General features: G+C 38.9%; 1 pseudogene; it reads left to right on the plus strand.

Annotated features, from left to right (window-relative positions):
• Nucleotides 1–5696: 5696 nt before the first annotated feature.
• On the plus strand, nt 5697–8912 carry LOC121423543 (annotated as a pseudogene).
• Nucleotides 8913–10887: the final 1975 nt, after the last annotated feature.

Here is a 10887-nt window from a genome sequence, read left to right on the forward strand (position 1 = left end):
AAATTTTCAACAAGATCTGTCCGTCTTCTATCTTCATCCATCCATCCATCTATCAATTTATTCACGTCTTTATCCATCTATTTCATTAATTTATCTATCCATGAATGCATTTTATTCATTCATTCATTATTCAATCCGGGATTCAATCCATCTGATCATCTATTCATTAATATATTTATAATTCATTTCTTCATTTGTCCACTATTACATCCATACATCCTTCATAACATCCATCAATCCATTTATCCATCCATCCATCCATCCATCACTTCAATCATTCATTATTCCATTCATCCAATCATCTATTCATTTATACATTTATTATTCATTTCTTCATCCATCCATCTATCAATCTATCAATTTATTCACATCTTTATCCATCTATTTCATTAATTTATCTATCCATGAATGCATTTTATTCATTCATTCATTCATTCATTCATTCACACATTCATTAATCCATCTGATAATCTATTCATTTACATGTTTATAATTCATTTCTTCATTTGTCCACTATTACATCCATACATCCTTCATAACATCCATCAATCCATCCATCCATCCATCACTTCAATCATTCATTCATTATTCCATTCATCCAATCATCTATTCATTAATACATTTATTATTCATTTCTTCATTTATCCACTAATACATCCATACATTCTTCCATAACATCCATCGGATAGGACGTTAAATGGAGGCCCCGTGTAGAGGAGAGTCACCACCTTTGCACGTTTAGAACCCACTGCACTATTCGTATAAGAGTAGGGGAAACCCCGGTGTAGTGGTCCACCTGCATTCCCCCCAATCAGGAGAGACCTGCAGGTCATAGTGATTCAGTTCGCTTTTCGCCTCCCAGGCACAGGTGACGCCAAAAAATGTCATAATAATCCATCCATCCCTCATACCATCCATCCAGCCATCTATCCAACCATTCATTCATTTATTCACTCATTAATTCACTCATTAATGCTTTAGATAATGTCTGTTACATACATAAGCATTCTATCTCTACCCATTTCATAAAGACTTAAAATCAATATTTAAAGGTAAATGCTAGTTTTGGTAACGATATCAACATGAGTTTGTACAAAATCCAATGAAATGACCACCAAAGTGTCTGTTTGTATAAATAAAATGCATGTGCCAAAGGATTCTGGAAGAAATTGTGTAATTGCTGAGAAATCAGCAAATAAGCACAGGATTCGGGTAGAGCGTCGGGCCCGACGCTCTAAGCAATAATTATACATTGTCCCACGTGCGCTTATCTGTGTTGGGGATCTTCGGTGTGAACATTTTCAGCGTAGATTTCAAGATTTCACAAAGTTCAGTCAATGTAACTGTACCAGATCTAGATCCTCGATGATATACTGACAATTAAGCCTTGTTTTACAGACTTTCTCATGAAATCAGTGTTTACTGCAACTACTGGAATTTCTCTTTAACATTATAGTAAATGACTGTTACTATTGAAATATATCCTTTGATTTGCTGCCTACCTGGTTAAGTAAATACAGTCTTGATGAAACAGGCAATTGTTCTTTCTTAAAGTCACTCTTTCTGTAAAAAAACATTGATACTTTCAAAAGAAATATCGGTGATTTCACTAGTTTTTCAAATAGATCAATAGCTCTTGATTTCTCTGTGTAACCATCACTCTTCATTCCTCTCACTTAGTCTATTTTTTTCAGTCAACTCTTAATAGTACAATTATGTATTACTCTTAAAAATAAGACATCACAATGTAACATTGATGTGTATTATAGTTTTAATAATATCAATTTATATATACATGTACATCTGCTGACACAATTACTGTTATAATGTACTCTAATAAATGTTTACATAAAACAATAGTTCAATTTCATGAAGTTTCTTGCTGTAAAAAACATCACTGCCAACTAAGAAAATTAAAGAAATAAAATCAATAAAAAGCTTATCTATGCCTTACCTAAAAAAATGGACAATGTAAATTATACAAGAAAAACATTTTGAAACATCTCAATTTCACAAAGATGCAGAGAGGGTAAACATATTCATCCTTTGTCATTGAATGATTCCTTGTAAAAATTGAATTTGGCAGGTCTATTTGACAGATTTAGCATCCTCTCTCAGTGACATTATTAGTATTCTTAAAGAAGGCCCTTCTGATACCGATTTCAAGAGAAATATATGCCTGCTGATGGATGAGATGAAATTAAATCTGGTTTGGTTTCAGTGCCGGTGGACAGTTGGTTGGTTCAGTGACCTGGGCAATGTAAAGAATGAACTGAAAACATTTGAAGAAAATTTGAAAGGAGAAAGCTCAAAGTTAGCAACACATGTGTTTTGTGCTGATGGCAAGAGGCATATTTTCAGGACTGAAAGCCCCATTTGCTTTATTTCCCCTGCTCCAACATGAGCTCTGAAGAATTATACTCATGCGTATGGGAAGGGGTCAGGTTGCTAGAGGCTTGGGGTCTGAGAGTCAGAAGTATTACATCAGGGGCCTGTTTCATAAAGGATTTGCAACTGTTGTAACTTAGCCATTACAGCAACTACCATGGTATCCTTGATTATGATTGGCTGCTGAGCCCTGTTACCATGGTAGCTAGTTGCAAGTCCTTTATGAAACAGGCCCCTGATGGAGCTAGCAGTAGCAAATTCTCTGTAGTGATGACTCTGATGGATATTGGACCAAGAACCCATTTGCCAAGGACAGTAAGTTTTACTTCATGGCCAATGTCCTACATCTAGTTAAGTCCCTGAGGAATAATGTGGCAATAGTGGACATCATACAAAGAGGGGGAATCTCATGATTATTATTATCAAGTACTTGCTATTAACCTACTGGTGATTGATGTTTATGGGGTCTCATGACTCCATGATTACAAACTTCACAGTATTCAGGTTCATGTAAAGTATTCAACCCATTATATGTCAGTTCTGTTTTCTATTTATTGATAGCAATTTAAGTGAACCCATTCTAAGAACAATATGAACATGTTTTGAAGTAGGAAGCACGAGTCATCAAGCAGCAGCTCTCCAAATGCACTCCTAAAATTGGAAAGATTACACTATAATGTGATTTTTACCATAGATTATTTTGGAACTTGTTTAAATTATTTTGGATAAATCATTCAGGAGATATCGATTCTTTTTCTGTTTGATTTCCTGATCAAGTAATTTTGACTCCATTGAACATGACACGCAGCAAAGCATCATAAGAGAAAGCAATGCAAGCAGGGAAATTCCCCTCCCTGTCTGGAGGAGCAACCCAGCAAAAACATCAAGCACCGTCCCCTCGACGCCCATTTGTGGTTGATAAGGACATTGACCACAAGGTAACAGAGATGCAGGGAATGGCATCTGCAGCACCAATGCAGAGAAGGGGGCATGTTTATTGTCTTTGACATTAATAAACATCTTTGTGACTTGGCAGGAGGTGATAAGGAGAAAATAGGGACTTTGGTGGAAAGAGTAGTAAAGGCGACAGTGGAGGCAGAAGTACCAGCAATAATTGAGGCCAGTCAAAGAGGTGTGCTTGGGTATAGTAAAAGAGGAGATAAATCCTCTTACTTCAATCCCAAAACATGAGGAGAGAGAACCTTCGGCTGACTGGGATTGCTGAAACTGATGAGAGCGAGGAGGGTCTAGTTGGAGAGGTAGTAAAGATAGCGAAGGAGGATGGAGTTGATCTCTCTCCAAATGATATTGATACATCATACAAAGTTGTGAACTCAGATGGCAATGTTATTTGCAAAATGTCCAATGACACATACGAATCACTCCGCACTGGAGATGACCTCTTCGATGTCGGACTTACTGACGTGAATTATGGCAGCTTTGGACTTAACTTTCTATAAATTTGTAGCATGTTATATTAGAGAGGGGCTGGATTACATATTCCATACTGATTTATCAATGGCAAATACTTATGAGTCTGTATTTATAGAATTAAATATTGCAAACAAAAAGTAAATTGTTGGTTGTGTGTATAGAACTGCATGATAATGATATTAAACCATTTATTGATGACTTTGATCATGAAGTTCAAATAATGAGTAAAGAAAATAAAGATATCTATATTATGGGAAATGTGTAAGTACATGTGCATAAAAAGCAAGGCTTTTTTATTATTATTTACAAGAATATCATCTATGATGACAGTATCAAAAGGAGAGGAAACACACCATCAACTTGAACAGGTGTTGCTTCAGCATTATGTCAGGGAGATGAAGCCGAAGTAGTGAGTGAGCTTCTTAATAAAGGACAAGTCCACCCCAACAAAAACTTGATTTGAAACAAGATGGAAGACATGTTGCTCTCAAAAATCCAAAAGGAGGCTTAATATGTGTTCAAGGCTAGCATCAAGTCGGCTCTGCGAGATTCTTCTTTGTCTGGCATGATGTCATTCAACATCAAAGAGCAGGAAAGGGAACTGTCATCAACAGCACCTTCATTGATGTCTGTTCTGCAGACAGCTGCAACGCCCCAAAGGTCTGACAGAAATATTAGAAAAACCAAACTCTTTATTACCCAGGGTCTTAACCTCTGCTAGTATTCTGCTAAACACAAGAAATCAAAACATGAATGCAAACCAAGTTCGCTTGTGCTGAAGGAAGGGGCAGCAAAAACCAGTGTTTAAGCGACTGAATGCCAAAGGTGTGTGCACCTCATACGACACTGCACTGCAGATGCAGACGGACTATGGGAAACATTTCGATGAGAAAGTGAGAGAATGGGCACAGATTGTCCACAAAGACAATACAGAAGAAAGGAGACTGCAAGCAGGAGTTTCTGAAGCCTGCATTGCAGACTGCCTTCAGAGAAAACGCAAGGGTTTCCAAATTTTGATGGACAGAGTGGACCTGGTAATCCAAGCCTGGCATCCAACTTGAGCAAATTATGGTACTGACCTGCACATGGTGCACATTATAGGGAAGATGGATATCACCTGTTAAATACTCACCAATCAACACAGTGGATGCCGTTGACACAACGGACTTTCTTCCCAACATAACAGACAACAAGATGCTGGGGAGGGGATGATCCTGTCAGCAAGAATAATAGCTGGTGGTGAGTTCAAAGACTGCAGTCACTGTCTTGCAGCTATTCAGAGTAACCCACCTCGCAATGAGTGTTTTTTTTTGGCAAGTGTTCATTCTTCTTCTTAATGAGGATGTTCCACTCCTGTAAAGGTGTTGCTAGGACTGTCATACAGTGTTGCATGATGATGACCCCAGATCATGGCTACACAAGAGCAACAGAGTTCCTGGCAGAAAGGTTCGAAAACTACCACAAGGTTGAGGAAGTATGGCTGAGGCGTGTCACAGAAAGGTCAGCAGTGACCAATAGCAACAAGCATCTTAGAGAATTTGCGGATAAGCTAAGTACATGTTCAGAAAATCTTGGTGCTGTGGGTGCCACGATTAGTTCGCAGAGGGAACTTGTTAAGATCATTGGGAGACTTCCGTTTTCCCTTAGAAGTCGTTGGCTAAAGCTTGTTAAGATGATTAGAGATACTGGAAGGTCACCTCAGTTGACAAGACCCCTGTTGGGGCCACTTTACAGGAGGAAACATTCAGGAGGTTCCACATACTTCGACTGGAAGAAAAGCATAGGGGCTTTTGGAGAGAGTTCTTGAATAAGCTTCTATTAGAACCGGTGGGCTAATTGTTGGAAATCTTCTGTACCAGTTCTTGTTGGAAAAGGTTCTTAAAGAGACAGTTTTCTTTGTTGGAAGCCAACAGTCAAATGAGGAGGAAGCCAATCCTCGTGTTGAATTGGGTGAAAATGTACTGCAGGTGCTCTAATATGTGTCTGGGTTCGTTCCTTATGCACTCTTACGGAGGTATTGACACGCAAAATCACCTCTAGCAAAGGAGTACATTAAAATTTTGCAGTCGTGGAGGGCAAGCCAGGACAAGAAGACCATGGCCTCATCCTTCTTGCCATACACAGTAGCATGGATAGAAATGCATAACAGAGGAGGATTGTAGTGTGTCACAGACAAAGTGTTCAGGTTCTTCTGGGCATGCGGACTGTGGACTGGTAGAAAAACCATTCCTCAACAGACAGAGACAGGAGAATTCGGGGAAAAGAAAGATTAAGACTATTTTGTTCAAACTGTGTAGTGATAATGACCTCAACCTCACGTAAACCTGTTGGGGGCTCCACTAGGCGAGGACGAGTACCTCTACGTCAACAGAAAGGGTCGGAAATCACTCAACGTTCAGTTGATTTGCGACCACACATACAAAATACTCAATGTCGTCACCAGGTGGCCAGGCAGCACTCACGACAGTTGCTTCTTGAGGGTAAGATATTCAAGAAATTGAGATGCATTTACTGGAAGATATGTGCACGTATATATTGAACATGATACTAGATGTTGTTGCTTCAGTTGACAAGACCCCTGTTGGAGCCTCTTTACAGGAGGAAACATTCAAGAGGTTCCATATACTTTGACTGGAAGAAAAGTACAAGGGCTTTTGGAGAGAGTTCTTGCATAGGCTTCTATTAGAACCGGTGGGCTAATTGTTGGAAATCTTCTGTACCAGTTCTTGTTGGAAAAGGTTCTTAAAGAGACAGTGTTCTTTGTTGGAAGCCAACAGTCAAATGAGGAGGAAGCCAATCCTCGTGTTGAATTGGGTGAAAATGTACTGCAGGTGCTCTAATATGTGTCTGGGTTCGTTCCTTATGCACTCTTACGGAGGTATTGACACGCAAAATCACCTCTAGCAAAGGAGTACATTAAAATTTTGCAGTCGTGGAGAGCAAGCCAGGACAAGAAGACCATGGCCCCATCCTTCTTGCCATACACAGTAGCATGGATAGAAATGCATAACAGAGGAGGATTGTAGTGTGTCACAAAGTGTTCAGGTTCTTCTGGGCATGCGGACTGTGGACTGGTAGAAAAACCATTCCTCAACAGACAGAGACAGGAGAATTCGGGGAAAAGAAAGATTAAGACTATTTTGTTCAAACTGTGTAGTGATAATGACCTCAACCTCGCGTAAACCTGTTGGGGGCTCCACTAGGCGAGAACGAGTACCTCTACGTCAACAGGAAGGGTCGGAAATCAGTTCAGTTCAGTTGATTTGTGACCACACATACAAAATACTCAATGTCGTCACCAGATGGCCAGGCAGCACTCACGACAGTCGCTTCTTGAGGGTAAGATATTCAAGAAATTGAGATGCATTTACTGGAAGATATGTGCGCGTGTATATTGAACATGATACTAGATCTTGTTGATTCAGTTGACAAGACCCCTGTTGGAGCCTCTTTACAGGAGGAAACGTTCAAGAGGTTCCAGGTGTGAGCTTGAGAATATTTGGGTAATTCTGCATTTTTTTTCCAATCATAATTGTTATACTATCTTCAAAATTACTACTTTTCATTAATGTCCATTCCAAGGCTTCTGGTCTTTGATCAAGGGATCTTTATTGCTCCTTTGGACAATAAATCTATCAGTGTAGTGCATTAATGCACAATGACCACTTTCTTCCTTACTCCTCTCTTCTCTTTTCTCCCTCTCCCCCTCTCTTGTATCCCTGTTTTATACACTAGTGTTATACTGTTATTATGGGATGGATGCAGTGAAAAACAAAAAATTATGGGATATCAGGGTTGGGGCATGGACCTCATGCTTTTTGGTAGTTGTGGGCAGTTCAGATTTGTAGTTTGAGAAGGAGACATATCAAAATGTAGTGCGGTATTGTTTTTGAGCTTCGTCTATTCAAATGGTGGTGGAGGAGAGAGCCTTGGCCATTGCAATGGGCAAGTACATTACAATGTAGATGTGGCTTAAGGCTAGGGACGATAGGGTTAACATTTAGTTGATATTAAGTTAAACAATTTAATTAAATGATAATTTAAACATTAATTTTAGATACACTTATGTTTCTTCATTTTAGTTTAGTTTATAATTAGTGTGTATGTGTTGTGAGGGATGAGAGATGACAATACATCAAACTTTTAGTATGTTTCTAATTCTCAAACACCCCCAGTTAACTACTGGCTAATCCAAACGAACATGCGCCGCAGCAGTCTTAGGCAAAACCACGCCTTACACATATACTTTGACTGGAAGAAAAGTACAAGGGCTTTTGGAGAGAGTTCTTGCATAGGCTTCTATTAAACCCGGTGGGCTAATTGTTGGAAATCTTCTGTACCAGTTCTTGTTGGAAAAGGTTCTTAAAGAGACAGTGTTCTTTGTTGGAAGCCAACAGTCAAATGAGGAGGAAGCCAATCCTCGTGTTGAATTGGGTGAAAATGTACTGCAGGTGCTCTAATATGTGTCTGGGTTTGTTCCTTATGCACTCTTACGGAGGTATTGACACGCAAAATCACCTCTAGCAAAGGAGTACATTAAAATTTTGCAGTCGTGGAGGGCAAGCCAGGACAAGAAGACCATGGCCCCATCCTTCTTGCCATACACAGTAGCATGGATAGAAATGCATAACAGAGGAGGATTGTTTTGTGTCACAGACAAAGTGTTCAGGTTCTTCTGGGCATGCGGACTGTGGACTGGTAGCAAAACCATTCCTCAACAGACAGAGACAGGAGAATTTGAAGAAAAGAAAGATTAAGACTATTTTGTTAAAACTGTATAGCAATAATGACCTCAACCTCACATGAATCTTTTAGGAGCTCCATTAGGCGAGGACGAATACCTTTACGTCAATAGGAAGGGTCGTAAATCACTCAACGTTCAATTATTTGCAACCACAGGTACAAAATACTCAATGTTGTCGCCAGGTGGCCAGGCAGCACTCACGACAGTCGCTTCTTGAGGGTAAGATATTCATGAAATTGAGATGCATTTACTGGAAGATATGTGTGCGTGTATATTGAACATGATACTAGATCTTGTTGCTGCAGTTGACAAGACCCCTGTTGGTTACACTTTACAGAGGGAACAACATGCATGATACAACACACATCTACTATCAGTAGATAATGGCAGTCTGCTGGAGTATACATGGATTCGTGGTAAAGGGGCAAGTGTCAAGCACAATACTACAATAAACAACAAGTCCAAGATTTCTGTCCATTTCCTTTTTTTTTAAAGATTGATGCTCCAACCCACTCCAGTTTTTTTTTTTCAGAGGAAAAGCAAGCAAGAGTTCTTGATGTGGTAGCAGTTGCAGGAGAAGTAACGGAAAGCATCCTGGCTGAATGCAGGATCATGAACCAGCACCTGATACTGACATTGATGATGAAACAGAAACTCATACAGGATGTCGAAACAAGATGGGGATCAACACATGACATGATATAGCCAATGTTAGAGTTACAACAACCCATTTCTAACTCATTAATTCAAACAAAGGAGAAGGAACTTGTTCTGTCAGATCGGGAAGTATCACTAGCAGAACAACATAGTTGGCCTCTCCTTTTTTTTTCATTTCTATATTTTGTTCTTACAATATTGTATTCATATTCTGTTAATATTCCTATATTGTAAAATTTTCACAAGGTTATGTATTTTATTATGTCATATCATGATTATGTTCATGTATTATAGATTTATTTTACAAACACAATAAATGCAGAAACTCCTGCAAAATAAGAGCCTTCTTTAAAAAAAATAAAAAAATCACAGAGAGAGGGCACTAGATATGTGCGGATTGAATACACTGTATGTGAATTCTCACGAATAATTGAATATGGTTACTACATTACTACATATGGCTACTACATGTACACTCCTGAAAGATTGACATGTTTGAAGATGCTCGAGTATGATTCACATTATTGATCTTTACCAAAGTTTTAACAGGGCTTTACATTTAAATCACGGGTCGTATGGTCCAGTGGTTAGAGAATTGGACTCATAATCACAAGGTTGTGAGTTCGAATCCCCACTACACCTGCCATTGTCTCCACTTTGATTAAAAGACCCAAGAATAATATTAATAATATTAACCTGACGTAAAATGATTGGCACTTGGCATTTACCAGCAATAGCTGTCCTGTCGAGTTCCAAAGGGAGTTACCATAAACAGAAACAGAAACTTCCATGAATTGAACTAATTGAGGGAGATCAGAAGAGAAACCATCGTAGACGGCCTGTTTCTACTGCCATCTCTCCTGGTGGATGTTTCATAAAGCTGTTCTCAACTTATGAGCGTATTTATGAACAACTAGTGATCCTTTCTTTTGGTGGTTGTTGCAGAAAGCGGTTTGTAAAGCTACGCACATTTTTATGCATGACTGGAACCATTTCTTAGGTGTTGAGTCGGCTACAAAGAGATCATTTAAAGTGATTGGTTAACATTGGTTTGACTTTTTAAAAATCTGAGCTAGAAGGTCACACTTATCACCTGTGTCTGTAATATGTTCCAAAAATGAAGCCCTGAAAAAATTGCGTTCGAAAATGATTATTTAGTGCTTCAAAAATTGAAATATAAAGTGACCGGAAACACCATCTTAATTTCATCCCATACACTTATGTGTACTATTTAGGTGTCTATAAGACGCCTAATTACAAAATCAGGGTTTGCCTTGTAGTTTTAGCTTTTCATTCTCAATAATGGTTGTTTTGAGGGTTTATTAGTTCTAATACATGCACTTGTACACATGTTTCATCTTGGTTTGAGAATTTTTTAAATCGGCTGCTCACAAAGTTAAACAATACCTTTAACACAAGAAAGGGTCACCAGTCTTGTCTAAAGACATCAGTTAAAGTTATGAGCAGCTTTATAAAATATCCGCCAGGGCCCGGGGGTCGTTTCATAAAGCTGTTCGTAAGTTAAGAGCGACTTTAAGAACGACTGGTGAACCTTCCTTACGCGCTTAACCATCGCCAATGATAATACCGTTTACCACTAGAAAGGATCACCAGTCGTTCTTAAAGTCGCTCTTATCTTACGAACAGCTTTATGAAACACCCAC

Source organism: Lytechinus variegatus, chromosome 11, assembly GCF_018143015.1.
Source record: "Lytechinus variegatus isolate NC3 chromosome 11, Lvar_3.0, whole genome shotgun sequence".
Lineage (NCBI taxonomy): Eukaryota > Metazoa > Echinodermata > Echinoidea > Temnopleuroida > Toxopneustidae > Lytechinus > Lytechinus variegatus.